This window comes from Tamandua tetradactyla, chromosome 4, assembly GCF_023851605.1.
Source record: "Tamandua tetradactyla isolate mTamTet1 chromosome 4, mTamTet1.pri, whole genome shotgun sequence".
Lineage (NCBI taxonomy): Eukaryota > Metazoa > Chordata > Mammalia > Pilosa > Myrmecophagidae > Tamandua > Tamandua tetradactyla.
The window spans coordinates 190555131-190579186 of NC_135330.1; the positions used below are offsets into that span (position 1 = coordinate 190555131).

At 40.4% G+C, this 24056-nt stretch overlaps 1 protein-coding gene and 1 pseudogene across 9 annotated transcripts in view; one reads left to right on the top strand and one right to left on the bottom strand.

Moving 5' to 3' along the window:
* Positions 1-17408, bottom strand: part of LOC143679671 (ribosomal protein S6 kinase alpha-3 pseudogene) — a 55986-nt pseudogene extending 38578 nt beyond the window's left edge.
* The window catches only part of ATP8A2 (ATPase phospholipid transporting 8A2), a 656957-nt gene that overhangs the window by 76845 nt on the left and 556056 nt on the right, over positions 1-24056 (top strand). The window lies entirely within an intron of this gene.

Here is a 24056-nt window from a genome sequence, read left to right on the forward strand (position 1 = left end):
AGGTCCAATTTGTTGAAAGAAATTTTTCTCCAGCCTTCCCTGCTGTGTGATCACTTGGTTTGTCCTATAGGAAAATGGAAATTTGTAGGGTATTTTATCAGCATCTTCTTAATGAAGTCTACTAATGGTTTATCTACATCAAACCATTTCTCAACTCTTCCCTCTCCCAAAGCAATCTTGTCCATATTTTAAAAGACTGTTCAATTAGGGAATTCTCAAGTTGCTCATGCTTTGGCATAGCTCTCATAGTTCCTTGAGCAGATATGCAAGGAAGCTAATTTTACATCTAATGAACTTTAATTTCTGATTGTAGATGCAGAACAATACTGAGATCCCCTTGAGGCACTGCAAAGGAACATCTTAAATACAGAAAGAATAGGCTTTTTGCAAACATGCTGCGACTTATGATACTTTGAGAAATGAAGCATTTGCTTGATTTTGGTACCTGCAATTATAGTTTGCGACTTCATATATCATTTCATGGGATTGTTCTTTAAAATGTTTTTTCCTTATTTTTCTGTTCCCTGCCTATATCGATGGATGCTCTTTTCTGTTTTGATCTTCCTGTAAAGCTCTCTTTTTCTGCAACGATTTCTGAAAATAGCACTACTGGCTAAAGCAACAGGCTGGCTTTCATTACTTCTCAGACATGATACACTCTGTCTACTCAAGTATTGACTTAAAATTTTCGGGTTTAGTAATAATATCTATTGTGTCTATTTACAGAAAAGGAATTTGCCTGGGCCTCATTTCCTTTTGAGGGGGAAGGAGCTTGTCACTGACATTTGTACAATGCCCTGAGCATGGTCCTTGTAAAGCACGAGAAGGATAAAACCAAAAGACAAAGTCCTGCACATCTGGCACTCAAGATCTAAGATTTAGAATTCCAAATACCAAAGTAAATAAAATAGACAACCTGAGAAAAGAAAAACGATGGTAAAATAGATAAACTGGAAGAATAAATGGAAAAAGTGATTCAGAAGAACAATAATACTTTGTCGGGTGCTTGTAAAGATTTATCATGGGCTTTAAAAAGAGACACTGTGAAATTTAGATAGAAGATAGTGTCTCCTCTGAAATAGACAGGAAAACTCGGGGTGGGGAGTGAGGGGAGATGGAAAAGAAAGGAAAAACTATGTCCATTAATGAACAAGATGCAATGACCTATGACCAGGAAGAACTCATACTTTTTATGTTTTTCTGGTAGAGGTAATAGAATTTTTCTGTGGCTCCCACATCTAATTGTTTTTTTTTTTTTTTTACATGGGCAGGCACCAGGAATTGAACCCAGGTCCTCTGGCATGGCAGGCAAGCATTCTTGCCTGCTGAGCCACCATGGCCCGCCCCACATCTAATTGCTTTTGTGGCAAGTGGTGGTGTTTGGGGTACAGGCTGACTCTAACTGGACAAAGAGGCTGACCCCATCAGTACAGTGCTTTTCCAAATGTGTGACAGTCAGTATAGAACCCATCTTCTGTATGGGCCTTGCTGCCACAGTTGGTTCACACACAAGGACAACTCTGGCGTCTCTAAGAAGCCTTGGTATTTACAAGTATGAATGCATGCATGCCGTTCTTAGCAGACTTTTTCCCTCCTTAGTATAAAATAGTCTCCCACCAGTTTCTGAGTATTGAATTCCTGTTTGTCTTCAAGCCCTTGATCAGATATTATTTTCTCTGTGAAACCTTTCCTCGCTGTCAGAATGAACTGAGCTTTTCCTAAAAACTGTACTGTACAGTTGTATCTGCTTCTTTAAACATGACCAGTCACTGTCTTACATTATCATCTTCATGCCGGTTTCTCCCATTGGATTTTAAATGATTTGAACTCTACGACCATGTCTGATTCTTATTTGTGTTCCCAAGGCCCTGCTTGGTTGCTGGTACCTATGAGGCTCTCAGTAAATATTTGCTGGATAAATAAATTAGTACTAAGCAAAGTAAAAAGATTAGATTTGTGGCCAGCAGACCATGTTAGCTCTTTGTGTATTTTATTGTGGTAGCACATAGATAACAGAAAACTTGCCACTCGAACCATTTTTTAAGTCTGCAATTCAGTGGTGTTAATTACTCTCACCACATTGTACTCCTTTCACCAATATCTGTTACCAAAAGCTTTTCATCATCCCAAACAGAAACTCTGCACCCATTAAGCAATGACTCCCCATTTCCCCACCTCCAGCCCCTCGTAGCCTCTAATGTACTCTTCTTCCCTGTGCATTTGCTTATATTAGGTATGTTCATATAAGTAGAATCATACAATTATGTCTGGCTTATTTCCTTCTGCATAATGTTTTCAGGTTCATTCATTTGTAGCATGTGTCAGAACTTCATTCTTATGGCCAAATAGTATTCCATTGTGTATCTGCACCACATTTTGCTTATCCATTCATTTGTTGATAGACACTGGGGTTGCCACCTTTTGGCTCTTGTGAATAATACCTCTAGGACCATTGGTATACAAGGATCTGTTTGAGTCTCTGCTTTCATTTCTTTTGGCTCTATACCTGGAAATGGGATTTGTTGGGTCATATGGTAATTCCATGTTCACATATTTTAAAAAATACCTCCTGGGATCAAGGTGCTGTCTGAGTACAGATTATATGTCCTGCTAAGCATGTAGCTCCAGAAGAAGCAATGTCTTTTTTGGGGATTGGCCCATATTCCCCACAAATGTCAGGTTCAGACCCAATCCCTGGTTCTGTGGTTGTGGACCCATTATAAATAGGATCTCCTGAAGATATTACTTCAGTTGATGTATGACCCAACTGAATCAGGTTGGGTTGTAAACTGGATTACTGGAAGCCTTTACAAAGAGAATAAAATTCAGACAGAGAGAGAGAAGCTGCAGGGAGCAGCCAGAAGTTGGAAGTCAATAGAACCTGGAAGAGAAAGGAGAAGATGCCGCCATGTGCATTGCCAGATGCCGCCATGTGCATTGCCAGATGACGGAAAAGCCAAGGAACCCCAACGGCTGCCAGCCAGTCAGAAGATGCCAACCCCAGGAGGAAACCGTGAGCCAATAAATTCCTGTTGTTCAGCCAACCCAACATATGGCATTTGTTTTAGCAGTCAGTAAACTAAAACAGCCTTGTAGCAAGGAGTGGAAGAAAGTGTCCGACCACTGACCAATAGTACGACTGCTGTCAGTGAGTTACTAATGCATTGTGAAACCAGGCTGCCTCCTCTATTAAGCTGGAGTGGGCAGGGTGGGAGATGCTGGATGGCACTGAAAACCAAGTAGCTGTGCTCAGTGCCTGGCACAATATAGGTGATCAGAACACGGCAGCCATTGTTGTAGCTTGAGAAATTTCTCTGTCAGTAGTTGACTGAACTGCCATCATCCCAGGAGCTCCACTTTGGGAAATGACCTCAGCTGGTTTCTCTTGCCTTCTGGGCCTGCAGAGTGCTTCCAACTTTTCATGACCAGTCCTTCAGTCACATTCCTTTGTCCTGGCTGTGAATGCCTCCATCTGTCTGGTCCTGTTAGTTTCACCAAGCGGCCCTCCTCTGTTCTTCACATCTCTGGTTTTTTAGCCACCTCTGTCCTCCAGGAGTGCTGGGCTTCTTATCTCCCAGTTGGGGTCCCCCCTTTTCTTCTAAAAGCTGTCTATTAGGACACTATTAGTGAAAGACATTGACTTATTAATAATGTCATCAAATTTATAAGTTTTTAAAAACCCTCTTATTAACTCTGCTCTAAGGAGAGTTCACTGTTCATGAATTTTAAAGAAGGAGATTTGTTTTGTAAAGCCTCAGGGTTGTTTTCCTCTGCTACAGCTTGTGCAGTTTCCTGTTCAGCCTGAAGGAGAGTATTGGGTGTTTATTTCCACCTGGTTAAGAGAGATAGGGATACAATGGAAGAGACCTGGGCTAAGAGGAGAGTCTGTGTACTGGTTTGAATCTGTGGTAGACCCCAGAAAAGCCATGCCCTTTGATCCTCATTCAATATTGCTGGGTGGGATCAAGATGTGACCCACCCAATTGTGGATTGTGGCTTTTGATTAGATGATTTCCATGGAGGTGTGTCTCCACCCACTGAAGGTGGAGTTGCTTGCTGGAATCCTTTAAAAGAGGAAACATTTTGGAGAGAGTCCCTTTTGATAGAGCCAGGAGGAAGCCAGCAGACACCACCATGTTCGCCATGTGCCCTTCCAGCTGAGAGAGAAACGTTGAACCTTGTCGGCCTTCTTGAACCAAGGTATCTTTCCCCAGATGCCTTAAATTGGACATTTCTATAGATTTGTTTTAATTGGGACATTTTCTCAGCCTTAGAATTGTAAACTAGCATCTGATTAAACTCCCCTATTTAAAAACCATGTGCCCTTCCAGCTGAGAGAGAAATGTTGAATGTCATCGGCCTTCTTGAACCAAGGTATCTTTCCCCGGATGCCTTAAATTGGACATTCTATGGACTTGTTTCAATTGGGACATTTTCTCAGCCTTAGAACTGTAAACTTGTAACTTATTAAATTCCCCATTTTAAAAGCCACTCTGTCTCTGGTATATTGCATCCTGGCAGCTAGCAAACTAGAACAGTCTGATATTCAAATTCTGTCGCCCTACTTACTAGCTTCATGACTTTTCATAAACCATTAAACTTTTCTCAGCCTTATACTAGCTTCATGACTTTTCATAAACCATTAAACTTTTCTCAGCCTTAATTTTCTTATACATAAATGAAATAGTCCCTACCTACTTCAGAAGGTGATTATCTACCTTGTAAGCAAAAATGTTAGTACCATTATTAGGAGACTGGGTTAATAAATTAGGTGAGCCGTAGAATAGAGTCCCAGACAGTCACTCAAAGATGGTTTAGCGCTGTCGTTACTGCTCTGGGAAGATGTCTGCGTGTGTTGTTTCAAAAAAGTTACACCATAATCCATAATTCCATTTTTTGTAAAAACAAAGTGTGTGTAAGTATTCTTATTTGTGGTAGTTAGGTTATATAAAGGTGTCGTAAGCGCTGAATTAGCGAATACTGAGACATCGCTCCTTGGAGTTCCCGTGGGTCTCTGGTCAGAATATTTTCATCAGCCGATCAATACGTAACCTTGTTTTCTGTTAAAGACCCTGATTTAATATACTGTTGATTCATTAACATTGAACTCATAGCCAATAGCGTTATAACTCATGCCTTAGCTTAAGCTTATTTAATAAACAAGTTCCTAATGCTTAGACACAGTAGACAGCACTTCAGCACCACCCTTGGGGGGGGGGCATTTAAACAGTGAAATTGCCAACCAAAAAGCACAAAAACATAGCACAGAAAGGACACTTGTTTTCAGTGTGAGCTGAAGCAAGAAGGCAGAGTATAGTCTTGTTCTCTCGTTCAACTCCAGCTGGAAACGTGGGTGTCGGGCGATGTAAATGTTTTTGCCACTCTGCGCATATTTGCAAATGACAGAAAGTGCTGAGAGTGTTGATTTTGGGGGTTACAAATAAATTTTACCGAGTAAGAAAAATCGCAAATAGGGAGTGTGTGACTACTGAGAACTGACTATATACATATCCACTTTCGTAGGCCTGGGGGTGGGAGGTGGGTACAGGGATGGGTCAGGTGAGCTGCTTGCACATGTGAACGAATGACTCTGTTTGGGGGCAGTGGAATGAGGGATTGATTTAATGATGGACAGTTGCTGTCAATCCTGCAGATAGCTAGTATGACCTCAAACAATATGCAAAAGTAGGAATATTTTTATGATACAAAGAAGTATGGCTGAAGCGGCCATATCAGGGACTGGTGCTCCAGGAGTTAGTTTTAGTTTCCCAGTTGCTACGCTCATTGCCTTAATGACAGGTTTCAGAGGCTGGAAGGCTCGTTTCCTCCTGGTGTCGGCAGTCTTTGGGTTTCCTTGGCTTTTCCGGCACATGGCTTCTTTTTCCTATGGGTTCCACTGACTTCCAGCTTCTGGCTGCTCCCTGTGACTTCTTTCTCCATCCGACTTTCACTCTGCCTATAGAGGACTCCAGTTAACCTGGATAAAGCCCCCCCTGACTCAGGGGGGCCACACCTCAACTGAGGTAGTGCCCAAAGACATCTTATTTACAACAGGGTCCACACCCACCAGAATGGAGACCAGAACCAAGAACTCATCCAAACTGGAGTACAGAATTCAGTCCACCACAGGGTTGATCTTTCTAGCATGGAGATGTAAAATGTTTCATGGAGTTCAAGCCACTCTTGTTTCAAATGAGAAAATAGAGGCCAAAAAAAGTTCAGTGACTTGTCCAGTCCCCAGCTATTTAGGGGAAGAGCAGATAACGGCGCAAGGGGAGTTCTTTTCTTCCATCATTGACTGAGGAGCTGACTGTCATTGGGATCACCAGTTGGTTTGGTCATTTCCTTGATGGCTGCTATGTGTTGACTCCTTAGTAACTTCCAGTTTTAATTTGCATTTCTTTGATTACAAATGAGGTTTAACATTTCATCCCTCCCCCTGCAGGTTTTAAAAAGTGGATGGCTCTTTCTCATCTTAGCCGAGACAGTGGTGTGAATATGAGGATTTGTCAGTGTTTTGCATATGGGATGATCATGACCAGAGGAAAGAACCAGAGAAGATTAGAGCTGTCCCTGCTGAGTCTTTTGCTTTCAAGTTAGGAAACTGAGACCCATGGAGATCAAATGACTTGTCAAAAATCAGAGCTGTGATTGGAACCTGAGACACTTGACCCCTTGACTACCTTATCACAAGGACTGTAGTTCTAAACAGAAGTATCAATTGAACTAATCTTCAGAGACAAATATGAAAATTTTAGGAGATTAAACTGGCTGTTCATAAGTCTAGGATATAACCAGAAGTGTCTTTATAACCAGTCCCTGGAATCATTTTGTGATTGCCATTTTTTTTCACACATTGAGCACCCTCATTTATTTGATTGAGACTTTCTGCATGTTAATAATCCTAGGCAGGATATTAATTCCATGCTGCAAAATCTCAGAACCACAAATAATGCTGGATTTCATTGCCTAATTTGTGGCTAATGATCTGATCATGTTCTTCTTGGAAAATTGCTTTTGTTTACTTTTGATAATTTCCTCCCTTTTTGTCTTCTCACCACTACCAGCTGTTATTTCATCTCTTCATTTGTTATTTTATCAGTTCCTGGAGGCACAGGGTCACGTAAAAAATAGATACTGTGTAAATAATTAATCAGGAGAGCATGTATAGTTCAAATTTTCCAGAGAAGATTCAAAAGAGCATGTCACTTTTTGTTGACCAAAGAAATACTAACGGTGGATGGTTTCTGGGAAAACTGGTGCTCTAAAGCAAATTGAGCATGTGGCAGATATAATAGTGTCAAAGCTTTTTCATTAGATTCAAATTTTCACTGCTGTGGAGTCCATAGTAAAAAATTTTATTTACCTTCACGTTTGCCTGTGAACATGCAGAACTCATTGGGTATCTCATTGTCTTCATTTGCCATGGCTGCTGTAATAAATACTTTACAATGGATTGGCTTAAACCACAAGCATTTGTTAGCTCATGGTTTGGGAGGCTAGAATTATTGGGGTTCCTTGGCTTGCATCTCTGCCTCCTAGTCACATGGCAGTTTCTCTCTCCTTGATTTTGTTCTTCTGGTTTCCTTGATTTCCAGCTCCTGGCACCTCTCTGGCTTTCTCTGTCTTTTGGCTCCTGATTTCTTCTCTGTATACGGCCTCCAATAATATGGATTAAGACCCATACTGATCCAGTTGGTCATACTTTAACTAAAAATAATCCTCAAAAGATCCTATTTATGAATACATTCGTGCCCATGGGAGTGTGGATTACGATTAAGAGCATGCCTGTCCCTGGCATGCATAATTCAATCTATCACACTCATTATTAAATGTGACATGTCCCAAGCAGAACTCCCCTTCTTGGTAAATGGCCCCATCATTCATCTAGTTGTGGGGGAATAATCCTTGACTGCTCATTTTCTCCTATGCCCCGCATCTAACCCATCTGTAAATTCTGCTGACTCTGTCTTAGACATATGCTCCAAAGAGAACCCTTTCTCACCACCTTCATAACTAAGGGCTCTGGCCAGAGTCACCACCATCACTCAGCTGGGGTCTGCACTGACCTCCTAACTCCCTCCAAACATTTATTTCTCAGCTCACAGCCAGAGTGATCTTTTCCCTCATTTAATCAGATCACACTGTAGTCCTGCTCAAATCCTAAATGGCTTTTTCAGGCCTATTTAGAAAAACACCTCGAACTCACCTAGGCTAGATGTGCTGCATGATCAGGCCCTAGTGAGCCTTTGGTTCTACCAGTCTCCTCCTCTTAACGTGTTCTACAGCTTCCTTTCTAGTCTTCACATGCACCAAACACATCCCTCTCTCGGCCCTTTGCGTTTGTTGTTCTCGCCATCTTGGATGCCCTTCTCCCACTGAGCTTGCTTCCTCATTGCAGTCAAGTGCCTGCCCAAATGTCACCTCTTCAGAAAGGCCCACCTTGACCATTCCTCCTAAAGTTCAACTCCACTCACTCTATCCTTCTTCCTTCTACTTCTCCCTGTGGAATACACTATACATGTACTTCTCTATTATCTGCCTCCCTGCCTAGCTTGGAGGCTCTGTGACGAAGGCATTGTGTTTTGTTCACTGTTTTTGCTATAAGAAATAAATATTTGTTGAATGAATTATTGGGATCATCTGGGCACTGTATTACAACTATTCAAATTCCTATTAAAGCCAAAAGCTTTACTCCACATTTGGACTGAAAGCTCCTAGAAACATTCAAAGGGTAAAACACAAGTCCCACCCCACTCCACCCTCATTGCCATTGAATGGGTTGCTGCTGAGGTTCCTCTGTTCCCACTTCCCCCATTTGTTTTATAACATTTATCTGTAGATTTCATGTGAGCATCTCTGGGAAGACTTCGGTTTAAGTCCTGGCGCCAGGGTCTGAAGGTTAGAACCTTACATATTTTTTTTTTTAGTCGTTTTCTAACATCCACCAGACAGCAAGCATAGACAATGTGTATTGATTCTGGGCAGGTTTGATGTCTAAGTGTTTATCTCCTTTATAGAAATTTTAGAATCAGTCTGTCCTTCCCCCAGCCTTCTCAAGACCCAACAGGAAACATTAGCTTTGGACAATTACTGTCATTATTTGGTTAATTTGCTGTATCACAAGAATTACAAATTGCCCAGGAGAAACCAAAATTGTCGATTGTCCTTCCAGAACTGCCAACTTCATTAATATTTATGATTAATTTTGGAATGGTGTCTTTTAGCTTTTCTACTTTCTTTTATTCATGGGAGATGCATAAATCAAGCATTCTCCTTATCAGGCTGACAATATTGAGGCATATACAAAACAGAGACATTCAAATCAGGCCATAAATGAGCCAGTGCTTTGTCATTGTAAGCTGGGCTCCTTGATAAGAAGAGGGGAGGTGTGGGCATTGACCCCTTGGGTTGGCTATGCAGTTCACAGCGTGGGCCACCATGGAGGTAGTTTAGAAAACTGGACTACAGATTAATGAAAGCTTTGATCACTTTTATTATGATATGTTGGAGTATTTAGTTTCCATTCACCAATCAGAAAATCTTGATTTTTTAAAATATTTTATTGACAAATCACATGGTAGACAATCAGTGGCTCACAATATCATTACATAGTTGTGTATTTCTCACATGATCATTTTTAGAACCTTTGTATCACTCGAGAAAAAGAAATAAAAAGAAAAAAGAAAGGACTCATGTATCCCATACCCCTTACCCCCCTACCTCTCATTGACCACAAGTATTTCCATCTATCTAATATATTTTTCTCCTTATCCCCCCTATTATTGATTTGTTTTTATCCATTTTTTTCCTACTCATTTGTCCATTCCCTGGATAAAAGGAGCATCAGATACAAGGTTTTCACAATCACACAGTCACATTGTAAAAGTTATATCTTTATACAATTGTCTTCAAGAATCAAGGCTACTGGAATGCAGCTCAACTGTTTCAGATACTTCCCTCCAGCCACTCCAATACACCATAAACTAAGAAGGATTATCTATATAATACATATAAGAATAACCTCTGGGATAACCCCTTGACCCTGCTTGAAATATCTCAGCAGTGAGACTCTTTTTGGTCTCTTATCTCTCTCTCCTCTTTTGGTCAAGAAGGCTTTCTCAATGGGAGCTTCTTTTGTCCCCTGTTTTTCATATGTTCTTGGTCATTTATGGAAGCAGGTGTTATTTGATTTTCCCCAGTTTAGGAGGTACCAGGCATTCCCTCCCATCTTGAACTTACTGGTGTAGCTGAGTGTCCACCTGAGTTGTATCCTAACTACCCAGTAACCTTTGCTCTTATTTCTCTTCCTTTTCTCTGTTTCTCTCACTGCCTGGCTCCTGTGCTCTTCCTTCTTGGTTTACCTAAGAGTTTTGTCAGAATCCAAGTAACTTTAACATTTTAGCCCTCAGTTTCTTCATTTACAGAACAAGAGAGTTGTATTAGCCAATCTATAACGGCATTCATGTATTAAAAAATATTTATGGACCATCATTTTTTCAGACCCTGGATAACTTTTCTTTGATTTATTCATTCATTCATTCACTCATGGATTCTAATATGTTTCAGACAGAATTTAAGGCAACTTATAATTGATGTTTCCTTTTATAGTAAACAAACCACTTTCAAATGTATTATTCCATTTGCTTATTATGACAGTCCTGTGAGGGAGGCATATAAATATGAATAATTCTGTGGTAAAAATGGGATAAAAGGCTTTTCCTTTTTGATGATTATATTGATGATTATATTTGATTTGATGATTATATTAGTCAGGGTTCTTCAGTGAAACAAAACCTACAGGATATATATATATATATATATAGTTTATGTTGTATTATATATTAGTATATATTACATTATACGGGATATATATAAAAGAGATTTATTATAGGAATTAGCTCCTGTGACTGGGGAGGGATTGGTAAGTCTGAATTCTCTAGGGTGGAGCACAGGTTAGAGATGCTGGCTGGCTGAAGTAAGATTCAGAAGTTCTTTCTGATTTCTGAAATCCTTGGTTCTGGCTTTAAGAGCTCCTGATTGACCGAGGAGATCCCTCATTGCTGAGCGCAGTTGTCTTTGGGCTGTCACGATAATCACTGACTGAGATGCAGTCAGCTGACTGTGCCTGCGGAGCCATCTAGAAGCACCCGCCCAGTAATAATCAGCCTGGGGCTTCCTTGAGCAAACAACTGGACACCATCACCTAGACAGACCAACACGTGAACCAAAGCATCACATTGATTCTATAGTCCGGTTGTTCAATGTGAGCTACTTAGTGCAGTCATTCTATTTCGGAAATTCTCAAACATCCATATGCATAAATAGGAAGTGTGTTAAAAAGGGGAGCACTCTGCTTCACAGAACTTGGAGCACGGTCTGGGAATCTGCACTGCTAAAGAACAGTGAGCGGTGATACTGGTCAAGATTTGCCAACTGCACCTAAAGAAAGATCGTCTTCAAGGCTAACGGTGCCTGCCACATTGTGGCTGTTTATTACATGTTTATTGACCTAATTTATGGATGACAGATCTCAAGTCCATATTTGCCAATGCAAATAGACATTTAAAGTTTTTAAGCACAAGTAGGTGACAACCTACATAATGGGTGTAGTGAGCGACTTGATGTCATCATGGAATCAGTTAATTGGCATTTCAAGCATCAGGAAGTGAAATTAACTGGTGCTCAGTATGCCTTGCTACTGGGTCTCCTTTCCAGTGCCAGAGACCTTCAGGTTTTACACACATGCCACATGCTTCTAATCCCACCCACACCACTAATAAACTATCTTTATCCCTCGTTAGCAGACTGTCAACCCCTTTTCTCTTAGATGCCTGACCTAGCCACTAGGGAGCCAAAGATGTCCCAACCTAGAACATACACCCCCTCCAGTGGGGTACAGTGGGGAGCTGTATAAAATGATCCTGACCCCCCTCTGGCACAGAACCAAAGAACGCTGACATTTGCAGAGAACTCAAGAAAGCTCTGTGTTCAGGAGAGCTGATGTTAAACATCAGCTAAAGTTTTCTTGCAGCCTATTGAAGGCTTTGGGTAAATGACAAGTGCTCACAGCAGTCAATGAACCGAATTTTGAGCCTTGCAGCTTCCAGACCTCCCTTGAGGACCCCTAGTCTCCTTGGGGACACAGCCACTCTGCCTCCCTCTTGATCTGTCACCACTTTGTTAAGAACTGTGTTAAAGTTAATTTAAAAAAATGTAAAACAGTAAAGATTTTATTCAATGCTTTAGTAAGGAGGGAACTGGTAACATGCTTAGTTGGTTCAAAGGAGAATCCCCAGAACTGATGCATTTATAGATCAGGAATATTGAAAGGAATATGCAAATAGAGCAAAACTGGCATCTTCCACAGTTGAACCACCATGGAATATAATTTGTCTGTAGGCAAGAATTATTTTGCATTGCTGTCAGTCACCTACAACTTACAGAGTAGTGAAATTGTTCAAAGACAATAAAAGGCTAAAATCAACTCCACTGAGACACTCGTTTTTCCTACCTTGTCTTTATGTACTTATGCCGAACATTCAGTTTGCAGGAGGGGATTTTTTCTAGGTCTGGCTGCTCTGAGATTTCTCATCTAGGTCCTTATGTTAATATAGTACCACATCTTCTAATGAAGGGGATTGAGGAGAGGGAGGAATGGGGAAAGAAGGGAGAGGAGGACACATCAGAATCAGCTATAGGGCTAAGAGTGTTTGTGTGTGTTTTGAAAAAGCTTCTCACTTCTTTGTTGAGATGTATGACTGCTCTAAAGTTTTAAGTTCCAACTATTATCAATGAATGATTGATTCGGATCAGTTTTCCCTGAAATAATTCAAGGTGCAGTCAACCTCTTATACCCTTGGTCCAATCACTTAACCTTGGATATTTCATCGAAATCATGGAGAAAGCCCAGCCATGCATGGCTTCCAGGGTTCTTTTAAGGATCAGCTCAGATAATGTGCATTGAAACATTTTGCATGTGTGGTGTTCTCTTTGTCATGTGCTGTTAAGTTACTTCTACCCTTGTTGATTTTGGAGGAAAGAGTGGTGTCTGGAGGCAAGCGGACACCTCTCCTTCTTGCTAGCCGTGCCAACCAGAACAGAACATTTAACCTCAGTGACTCCCAGTTTTCTCATCAGTAAAACAGAGGTAACAAGATTCCCCTTATAGGAGCTTGTAAAGTTTTAATGAAATCCTGTACAGAGTACCTAGCCCTTAGTGGGTGCTACACAAAGGGGAGTCAGCCTCCATTCTGCTGTCCATTTCTCCTTGGTCTACAGACATTGTGTTCATCTGCTATGGGCTGGGAAGTGGGGGCGGTTAGGTGGTTAAGAGTTGGGCATTTAATCCCCACAACTGCCAAATGACTAAACTACTGTAAAGTTTAGTTAACACTCAAGGTGCCCTGTCCCTGCACAATGTGGATTTTGAGTAAGAGAGGAAGTGCTGTGATTCAACTATGAAACAGTCATTGGGAACAATCAGTAAGATTAAAAAAATAAAAATAAACTTCAATGTGTTTAGTATGAGGGTTTATCTCCTGTGGCCCTCTAAAGAAATGTTAAGGTATAACCTCTTGCTTTCGAGAGTTTACTTTCAGTTGCAAAAATAAGGCTAACGGGTAAAGAAAATAAAAAGGAAATACTCCAAGACTAAAATGTCATTGAGTACCGATAGAGGGATAATATAAATTTGTAGTAAGTGCATATTTATGTTATCTTGCTTAGGAATGTATTTTGCAGAGTGCTGGCCCTTTATTCCTATTTTTAACAATCTAAATAAAGGAAGAGCTCGACTGGTGTCCTACTGGTAATTGAAAGGAGCAAAGAATTGAGGCAAATTGTTCTAGAAAAGAATCTAATTGATAACTAATGGAAAAGTGTGTGTGTGTGTGTGTGTGTGTGTGTGTGTGTGTGTACTGCATAGGTGATAGGTGGAAGAATTAATGATCTTAGCAGAATCCTAGACTTCTTGTGTTACAGATTTGCTGTGGAAAAACCAGTTTTAGGAACAGTTTTCAAACAGAAGCTTGGAAGCATCTCCTAATCTGACAGCCTTTTGAAAGGGGGGGAGAGGGCTGAATGGGATTTATCACTTTCCTTCAAGACATATTCCTTTCTTTCTGTTATCTATTTACTTAGTTTTCTTTGTTTGTTTTAAAATAGATTTTAGAATTAATTGGTGGGAAGAAGGTTACTCCACAGCGGGCAGGTAGAAAGTACAGCTGACTGTGGGGGAATCACAGAGAAGGGAGTCAGGCAGGATGGCGTGTGGCAGAACAGAGGCAAGGCTGTGGAAGTGGGAATGCACAGGCCCCTTTTGTTAGCATTTAAAAACCAATTTTCACAGAAATTGAAATTTCACAGAAATTCAACGTCAAGACTGACATTGAACAGTCAATATGCTTTTCAATGCAGTGTTGTTAGTGCAAAATGAAATGTTGGGTGATAAATGAAAGTGATTTAATATTTGATTTTGCAAAGGTGAATGCTTTAATTGACATATGTCTGGAGCTAGTCAGTTCTTAGTCGATATCTGTGTAATACTACTGGTGCAAATGGACATTGAAATGAGCAATTTGAATATGAAAGGAATAGCACCTCTTCTTAAGTTCAAGTTTTAAGTGATGCACTGCTTTTATGCATAGTTTCGAAAAATAAAATTTGAAACAGTGCTGTTATTTTTGCACAGAGCAGAGTTTTATTGGCATAAGCTTCTGTATTAGTTAGATTCAGTTGTCAACTTGGCCAGGTGAGCATACCTAGTCTTGTTGCTGCGGACATAAGCCAACGGTACGTGAACCCCATCTGTTGCTAATTACATCTGCAGTTGGCTAGGAGGCGTGCCTGCTGCAATGAGTGACCTTTGACTTAATTGACTGGTGCTTAAATGAGAGAGCGCAAGGTAGCACAGCCTAAGCAGCTTGGCATTCCTCATCTCGGCACTTGCAGCTCAGCCCAGGCCTTTGGAGATGCAGAAAGAAGTCACCCCAGGGAAAGTTGTTGGAACCCAGGGGCCTGGAGAGAAGACCAGCAGAGACCATCCTGTGCCTTCCATGTAAGAAAGAACCTCAGTGGAAACTTAGCTGCCTTTCCTCTGAAGAACTAACAAAATAAATCCCCTTTTATTAAAAGCCAATCCGTCTATGGTGTGTTGCATTCCGGCAGCTAGCAAACTAGAACAGCTTCCTTCAGATATATTGTGTAAGCAATACATCTATATATCCAAAAGCCTAATGTATAGATACATATACTCCTGAGAAATGAGTAACTCCGGTGTTTGTCCAAATATTTCTGAAGTACTGGAATTTGTATTTTCTTATCTTCCTTGACAGCACATTTACTTATTTGGAAATTTTATGTTGTTTATACTTGTTATTCAAAGTCTGATCTACTATAGTAAAATACGGTTTACTGAATGTAAAAATTAAGAGATGTGCATTTGCTTTAAATAAGGGACTTCCTTTATAGGCACTCTTGAAAATAGATTAGGATCAATTTTTTTACAAAAGTAATAACTTATTAGTGTATTTATTAGTACATGTGTTATTAGCCTATCATATTTATTAGTCTGTATATTATCAGTATACTTATTAATAGTAAAATTTATTGGTATAATTTTTTTACAAAAGTAATAATTAAAAAAGCCTCAATCCTTCAAACAATTTCAATTGTGTAGTTTGTTCCCAGCCTGTCTTTAAATCTGATTTTACAGTGAGCTTGCAGTGAACACATTGAGTTACTCGTTATAGTTCCGGATGCCTGTATTTGCTTCCTCACCTCCTGTAGTGTTTACACAAATGCCATTTGCTCAGCGAGCTCTGTCCCAGCTGCCCTGTGTATACTGCACATGCTCCCCTTTTACTGTCATCTTTCTCCTTAGTCCTTTTTCTCTTTTGAACTATTTAACCAGATTCAATTGTTGATTGATTAATAATACTAGATTCCAAGTAAAAGAAGTCATGTCTACATTAAAGAAAGCATAGCAGTATGGAAATATACTGCTGTGAACTGTTCACAAAAACGTACCGAATGCTGGGTGGCACCAACGACCCAGTGCTAACAGGAACGAATCATTTAAGCTAAGTGCTTAGCACAAACTGCCCATTACTAATACCAACAAAGAATATTGAAGGGACATGGAATGTTTCCTATACAAATAGTGTTCTGTGGTATAGAGTACTTTATTCAGTCTGTTTTTGGGTGGTGGTCTTTCTTCTTGTTGATTCATCGTGGTTTGCAGAGCTCTAGGACAATCACATCTACTGACCATCATTTAGAGGGAGAAGAAAAGCAGGGGGCAGCAGCACTCTCGGTACCAGCTGGGAAGGTGTGTTCCTGCAGGTGTCACCAGAGCTTATGCTATCTGCTCACACCATGAGGTCACTTCACAGAGCTGTGGACATTGCTTAATTTTTTTTGCATAGGCAGGCACTGGGAAATGAACCCGGGTCTCTGGCATGGCAGACAAGAATTCTACCTGCTGAGCCACTGTTGCATCACCCGGGACATTGCTTTTTAAAAATACCTTCAGCTGAGCAACAGTAGAGGAGCCTACTGGTTCCAGAACTGGCAGCTCATTCCAGGCTCCTTTGCAGCCACTGTGGCCCTCTTTCCTAGCTGTATCTTGTCTATTCTTGGGAACTTTGGAACTTGGTCCCAGTGGGCCATCCAAGAATGGCCTTCGTCTCTGAGGACGGTCCATATGAAGCCACTTGATATGGTCCTTTGCAATGTGTCACCCAATGTGTAAGCATCGAGCAAGATTTTCCACTGCCTATTCGTGCCAGTATTTCCTGCAGTGAATCACCAGGGCCCTTTGCAGTTGGAGTGTAACCAGTGAGCGCTGATCCGGGGGAACATTCCTTCTCCATGTAGCACAAACAGCAGCATAGCCTTGTCTTTTAAAAACCTATGGTGTAACTACATTTGCAGTATAATACAGAGTCGGGAGAAGACTATTTTCTGCTCTTTGCTGTTTTCAAGCCCCAAATCACAATTTTGAATAGCTTCTGGATTAGCAGATTCATTGACATAAAGAATGTTGCTCACTTTCAAGTCTCTGTGACCCACTCTTCGTGTGGGAGGATATTCGGCAGTTTTGGTGTAATAAGCAGGACGCGGCTGGCTTCTTGTTCAGAGAAATCTTTCCATTTAAGAATTATATCCAGCAATTCCCACCCTTTCTTAAGTTCTGCTACAACACATATGTATGTTCCATCCTCATAGCCTTTAGGGTAATAATGTCTGGATGCTGTCCATAAGGAAGGAGGACTTCAATTTCTTCTCTGAGGGTCTCTCTGGCTTTTATCAATAATCTTCACTGCATATTCCATGTTTGTGGTTTTATGTATCCATCGCTTGCAAACAGGGCAGGTGCCTATTCCAATATTTTCTTTGACTTCATACCATCAGTAAGCAGAATATGTTCTTCTGAAATGCCTGAGCAACTGAATGCACACAACTGTCTGCATAGTTTGACTTTCATCATCTGAAGTGACGGCAACAAAATAAATCTTCCAAAAAGCTGATGGACATTCATACTAGGTGGGATGCCAGGTGGGTCTTAAGGAGTTTTTGTAGCATATTCAAGATCAGAATTATTTTCGTTGTAAGTTGCCACTCTCAAAGGGGGCTGGATTGCTTCTTCTGTATGATTTACTCCAGTCTATCACTGAGAAAGATGAATCTTAATTTCTTCAACTCCATCTGCTTCTAGGCCCGAACTGTTCACAGGATTCTATTTGAAAAGCATTCACAGGGGTGGGCCGCGGTGGCTCAGCGGGCAAAGTGCTTGCCTGCTATGCCGGAGGACCTCGGTTCGATTCCCGGCCCCAGCCCATGTAACAAAAACGGAAAAACAAAATACAATAAAGCAAGAAAATGTTTGGAAATGTTTCCCTTTCTTCCTTCCTTCCTTCCTTCTCTCTGTCTTTCCTTTAAAAAAAAAAAAAAAAAAAAAAAAAGCATTCACAAAAGACTCCAGCCTTCAGGATTCAAAACCTGGCATCCCAAGCTTGGCTTTAAGAACCATCATTGTTCCATCTTCATTCTTTTCCTTGGAGCATTTCAAACATTTACACACTCAAGGACCACCAACTAATACTCTGACATGTCCTCCACAATTAGCTACTTCTACAAAAACAATTTGTTTTCTTTTCATGACCAATAGACTTTTTTACTTAATCTGTTACACCTTGATGTGACCTTTCATCAGGAAGCTTGTTTTTTCTTGTTTGTTTATTTGTTTTAAGTCTCTATAGATTATTCCCAGGCTCTGAAGATGGTATAAAGCATGTACAAGTTCAACTAAGTAGAGTTCGATATCTTCTTCTGTGAATATTGCCTTGTTGGATCAGCCTGTAAACAAATCTCCTCTCCTAAGAAAATCCAAAATAAAATACAGCTTCCCTACCTAATGTATAAAAAGCATAATGCAACTTGATAGTAAAGGGATCACTGACTTCTACCAAGATATCATGTCCATTTTTGTGTGAACATGGTCTTGAACTTTGTGTGACCTTCCTCAATACGTCTGCGCTCTCCTTGGTTTTTATCACCGATAACCTCGGGTTGTTTCTCTTGCTTGTCTTTCTCACACTGTCAGCTTCATGAGGGTTCCAGTACCTAGGGACAGAGTATGCACTCGGTAGACACTTGAGTGATTCAAAGGCATTTTAATATAGTCTTCACATCCCATTGTTAATGGCAAGTCAAGCATCTCTGCTGTGTTAATGTAAGTGTGGGGGCTCTGTTAGTGTAAGACATTCAGACTCCCCACCCCCAAAGGTGTTTAAAGATTTGGTTGGTAAAGCTAAACACATCTCTGTACTTTAAATCCATTGATTAATTAATTAAGTTTTAATAGACTGGTTTTTTAGAGAAGTTCTAGGTTTACAAAAAATTGTTCAGAAAGTATACAGAGCTCCCATAGACCGCCCTCTGCCAACACCACCTCATGCAGTTTCTCCTGTTATTCACATCTTGCATTATTGTGGTGCATTTGTTGTAGTTGATGAACCAATATTGATATATTATTATTTGTTGAAGCCCATAGTTTATATTTGGGTTCCCTCTTTGTGTTGTACAGTTCTATGGGTATTGACCAATGCATAATGTCATGTATCTACCATTAGGATAGTTTCACTGTCCTAAAAATGTTCCACCTTTTCCTCCCCCTTGTCCCTGAACCCTTAGGAAGCTCATTTATTTTTTTATTACTGCCTTGGGATTTCTCCCAGAAGACTTTTTTTTTTTCAATCATGCCTTCTCTTCATCTCCAAAACTTTGATTACCAGTTGCAAAGACTACGAAATGCTTAGAATTTCTTGTTTTACATAAAGTGTAATACAACCCTAGATTGTCAGCAGAAAGCTCAATTTCTTTTAGAAATGCTACTATTAATCATCTTGGCATAAAATGCACAGGTCAAAATTAATTTCACTACTGGGTCCGTCATTGCAGTGGATGACAAGATAATTACCTAGGAGTAGATTTTTTTTCTGATTCCTTCCAGAGTTCTATGTGAGACATAGCAACTGTACTTTTTACATTAAAAAAAAATGTTTCTTCATAATGTGTTCTCTTCTTTTTAAAAGAGAAGTCAACTCTATGGCAATGTGAAAGTTACACAAGCAATTTATTACTTTATACTCACCCAGAACTGGAACTAAATAGCAGAGAAAAGAAAACGAGCATGGAATCTCTCTATATTCTTGCACTGGCTCTATTTGGTACCGTAGAAATCTCTGGAGGTGATATAACTGTGAGTATATATTTGCTGAACTCGGCTTCCTGGCTGGCCTGACAAAGGAAATATCTGATGGAAATTCCCTTTGTAGTTATTTGAATTTCTCTTTTTTTGCTCTTTTTAACTTACCACCATTTTTATCCCACATTCTATAGTACTTAAAACAGACCCTCTTATCATATCCCTCACCTGCTTTCCCTTCCCCAAGTTATCAAATGGTGATAATGAGCAGCTATTGGAAGAGGATTGAAAAACATGGAGGGATCCAATCTTGATTTCTGGTTTTCAGGAAAGTCAGCAATCCAGCTGCCATTTCTCTTCTGGCTTGTTCTTTAACTACAGTATTACTTAAACAGACAAACGACTTAGGAATCGACAAGAGTAATATAAAGAATTCCTCAAGGACTTAATAAATTTATACAGAGGCATCTTCAAAAGCATGTATTATTTATCACAGTATGGTTGTGTTTTGACATAAGCACTTGCTCAATAGACTAAAGGATTTTTACTTTAACAGTATTGGCTTATTTTAAATGCTTTGCACTGTGATATGGTTGAGGCTTGGTAGTGGATAAACTTGGTAGATGACACAAGACCGTACTTAGAGGTTTAAGAAAATGTCACCATTAGACCAGCGGGTTAAACCCTATTGTCATTGTAGACTTCTGTCAATAAACTTCTGTGACTTCCCTGCTTTGCAACATTTTGGTGCAGCACTTTTTTAATTTCCGAAAGATACTAGAATATATTCTTGTAAGAGATATCCATTAATATTCCTACATCTCCTAAAGCTATGAAATATATTCACTTGTCCCCATTAATTCCTCTGCCTCCACTGTGACAGCACATACACTTGCTGACGTCCACCCTCTGATCACTTTGGGTGTACCTCTCAGAACTCTTTCTGTGTCTTTTCCTATACACAGAGCTTTTTTTTTTTTTTTGTAACATTAATTGAATCAAGTTATACATATTTGCGACTTTCTTTTTCTCTTAATTTATCCTTCATATCTTTCCTTATTTGTATATCTATCGTATTTTTGATGATGCAGTATATTCCATAATCTGGAAAGATTACATAATGATCCTCCATTATAAACTTTTAGGATGTTTGGCTTTTACAAAAATGCTGAGTGATCCTTGGATATATCTGTTTTTGTGTGCAGTTTTGAATATTTTTTAGATGAGAGAGCCCTAAGGGTGGAATTGAGTTTTGAATTTTGTTCTGTATGTCCACATTACTTTTCCCGAAGGCCATATTACTCTATATTTACATAAACAATCTATGAAAATTTCCAATCTATGAACATGTCCTTTTCTACTTGGCCCTCGCAAGACTGAATTATAGCAATTTTCTTGGATTGTGCCAACCAAAGGGATGTCAAAGGCTTTCTCGTCAGTATGATGAGTGAATTGCTAACTATTATTAAGGTGAGCACCTTTTAATGTTTCTTCTCCAGTTTGATTAATGAGAGATGAGTTGTGTGACACAGATTTTTCTTTGAGCAAAAAATGTAAAGGCCTTTGCATATCACGGGAAAAGTAGGTTCTGAAATTTAGAGTTTAATAATAAGGTTAATAGGCTGAAAGCTCTTCCTTTAAGGAGCACGCCAGCAGTGAGGTGGCAGAATAATTAAATATGAATTGTGTTCATATTTAACACTTTGAACATGTAGGCAAAGTTCTAAAGAAGGAATGTCAAACTGAGAGTGGCAGGGGTCGGGTAAGGTTTGAGCCAGGTTTGAAGATTTCATGAGGTGGAAGAGGATAAGGCAAATGGGGAGGGCCCAACAGCAGTAGAGAACTGTTAGCATAGGGTGCTTTGGAAAAGTGAGTTGTCCTATGTGACTCGAGAGCAGGGTCCTAAGGGGGAGGAGTGGGAGATGGGGCTGGAAAGATGCTGAGGAGCAGGCTGTAGGGTGCTTGGGGGATGGAGCCTCCTCTGGGAAGTGCAATGTGAGATCACCTTACCCTGCTCTCCTCGAAGGGTTGTTTCTTATCCTTTGTACTTAAGTATCAACTGAATATAGGATTCCATGCCTTCAGGCCCCAGTTTAGTATATAACTCTCTCTTGCTTTCCTTGTGATGTTTCTTCCAGTGGGTCGTTCTAATAGTGGTTTTGTTTTAACCTTCTGTTCCTTCAGATGACATCATCAGCCGAGATTGAATTTCAACCACCTTTCCATTCTGGTGCCACTCAACTGGCAATTACTTTCTTCTGTTCTCCAAGTATTTCTCCTGATCTCTGCAGGAATGTCTGAGCAGGATGTCCTAATCCTAAATCTACATTGCATTTAGGTTCAACTGCTGTTTTACTTTGTGTTTTCTATGAAACTTAACTGTAAAATGCCCAGCTAAGGCAGTTTTTTGAAATAAGTTCACTGGAGTCATTCAATGAAGATCTTCAATAAAGATTAAGGTGGCTGAATTTATGTAACTAAAGAAACTTCCTGAATTTTTTCTAGTAGATCATGTGCATTTCAGTGATGACAGATAAGACTTATCTTGTTTTCTACCTATTAGTGGTTTTTGGTAGTCATAGACACATCACTGATAAATTAAGGAGCTGACAGCTTCCCTCCTTAAATACATAACCCTAAAATACATACCCGGTACATCAGTCTCAGCCAATGGGCTTCTCTCTTTCCTTGGACTAACAATATGGAATTGTCTATGTGTTCCACTAATGTGTTTTAAATATATATTTTGCCAGTTTGCATTTCCTCTGGCTTTTGCCTAAGATCAATCTGTTTCTGTTTATAGAACTAGCAACTTCCCCCCAAAGGTCAGAAACTACATCTATGGAGAAGACAATCCTAATGGTTCCTTGCAGAGGTCTATGGAGATGAAGTCAATGTTGACCTCGTTTGCTGTTGTTGTTTTACCCCCTTAGAACTTTCTTGATGAAACTGAATAAAAATGCTCTCTTGTTATTTTTTATTTTGACTTTTATTTGAAATCATTTGAAAATTTTCAACTTTTTTTGAGGTGGGGGGTGTGTGATGGGGAGGCATGGTGTGACTCTTTAAAAAATGAGGTAGATGAGAGAAATTCTTTTTCCCGAGAATTTCTCTTCTTATTTGAAATGAATTGGTGAAAATTCTTACTTCTTTGTAGTTTTTCTTGGAAGGCAAGTCTGATAGAATACGCAGCCTTTGAATTGAGACTGCTGAGTCAGAGAGATGCCATGTTACGCCCTCGCCCAGCGGCACTCTGGTGGTTGCAGATCCAGGAGACCTTGCTGGGACAACGGGTTTGGGGTCTGTTTTTATCAGAACATAAAAAGGAATAGAAGACAAAGGTGAGGAAGGTGTGAGAGTTGGTCATTGAAGGATGGCATGCAGGAAGGATGAGAGATGCAAAAATTCATTTAAAAGGAGCTGGCGGGTCATAGGTGACAGAATTTATGAAGCATGCCTTCCTCTCTGCTCTTTGCCTCTGACAGAGTTCTGTCCACCGGTCCTACTACTATGACACTGACCGCTACTTCCTGGGGTGAAGGGACTCTCTCAGTTGATGGAATGAACATCAGCTTGGTGCCAGGTGCACCAGGTTCAAGGATAAGGAATATCCCTGCTTGAGCTCAGTGTGGTAACTAGACGTGTAAACAGATGACCAGCACTTAACCCGTTGTGTTGAGGTTTGTAGAGTTACGAACCGAGTGCTGTGGTTGTCAGCACTCTGCTAGGAGAGTTAAGGACAGCTTCAGAGATGAGGAGGGGCCTGATGTAGGTTTTTAACTAATTCATACCAGGTTTGATGAGGTGCATGTTTGTGGGGTGAGGCGAGCAGCTGTAACAAACCCACAATGTGTGTCGGCTCAAACATGACAGGCCGAGCTTTCGGCTCACAGAGCATCAAAATGGCCCAGCAGGTAGCTCAGTTCTGAGGAGTTATTTGCCCCCCCAGGGCCTTTCTGGGGTTGCCATGTTTCTGGGGAAAGGGTGGACGTGTGGAGGGAGAGCGGCAGAGGCAGGAACTGGTCTAACCACTTTTCTAGTATCCTAGGGCTGCGTTAACAAAGTACCACAAACGGAACGGCTTGAAACAACAGCAGTTGCTTGTCTCACAGTTCTGGAGGCCAGAAGAAACTGGAGAGTCAAGGCGTCAGCCCAGGGCTCTGCTCCCTCTGAAGGGGAGAATCTGTTGCATGCCTCTCTTCTGGCTGCTGGCAGGGGCACTCTGGGAATCCGTGCAATTTCCTAATTCAGTCATCATCTGGTCTTCTCTGTCCATGTTCAATTCTCCCCTTAAAAGAACACCAGGCATATTGGAGTAGGGCTCACCCTCATTCAATTTGGTCTC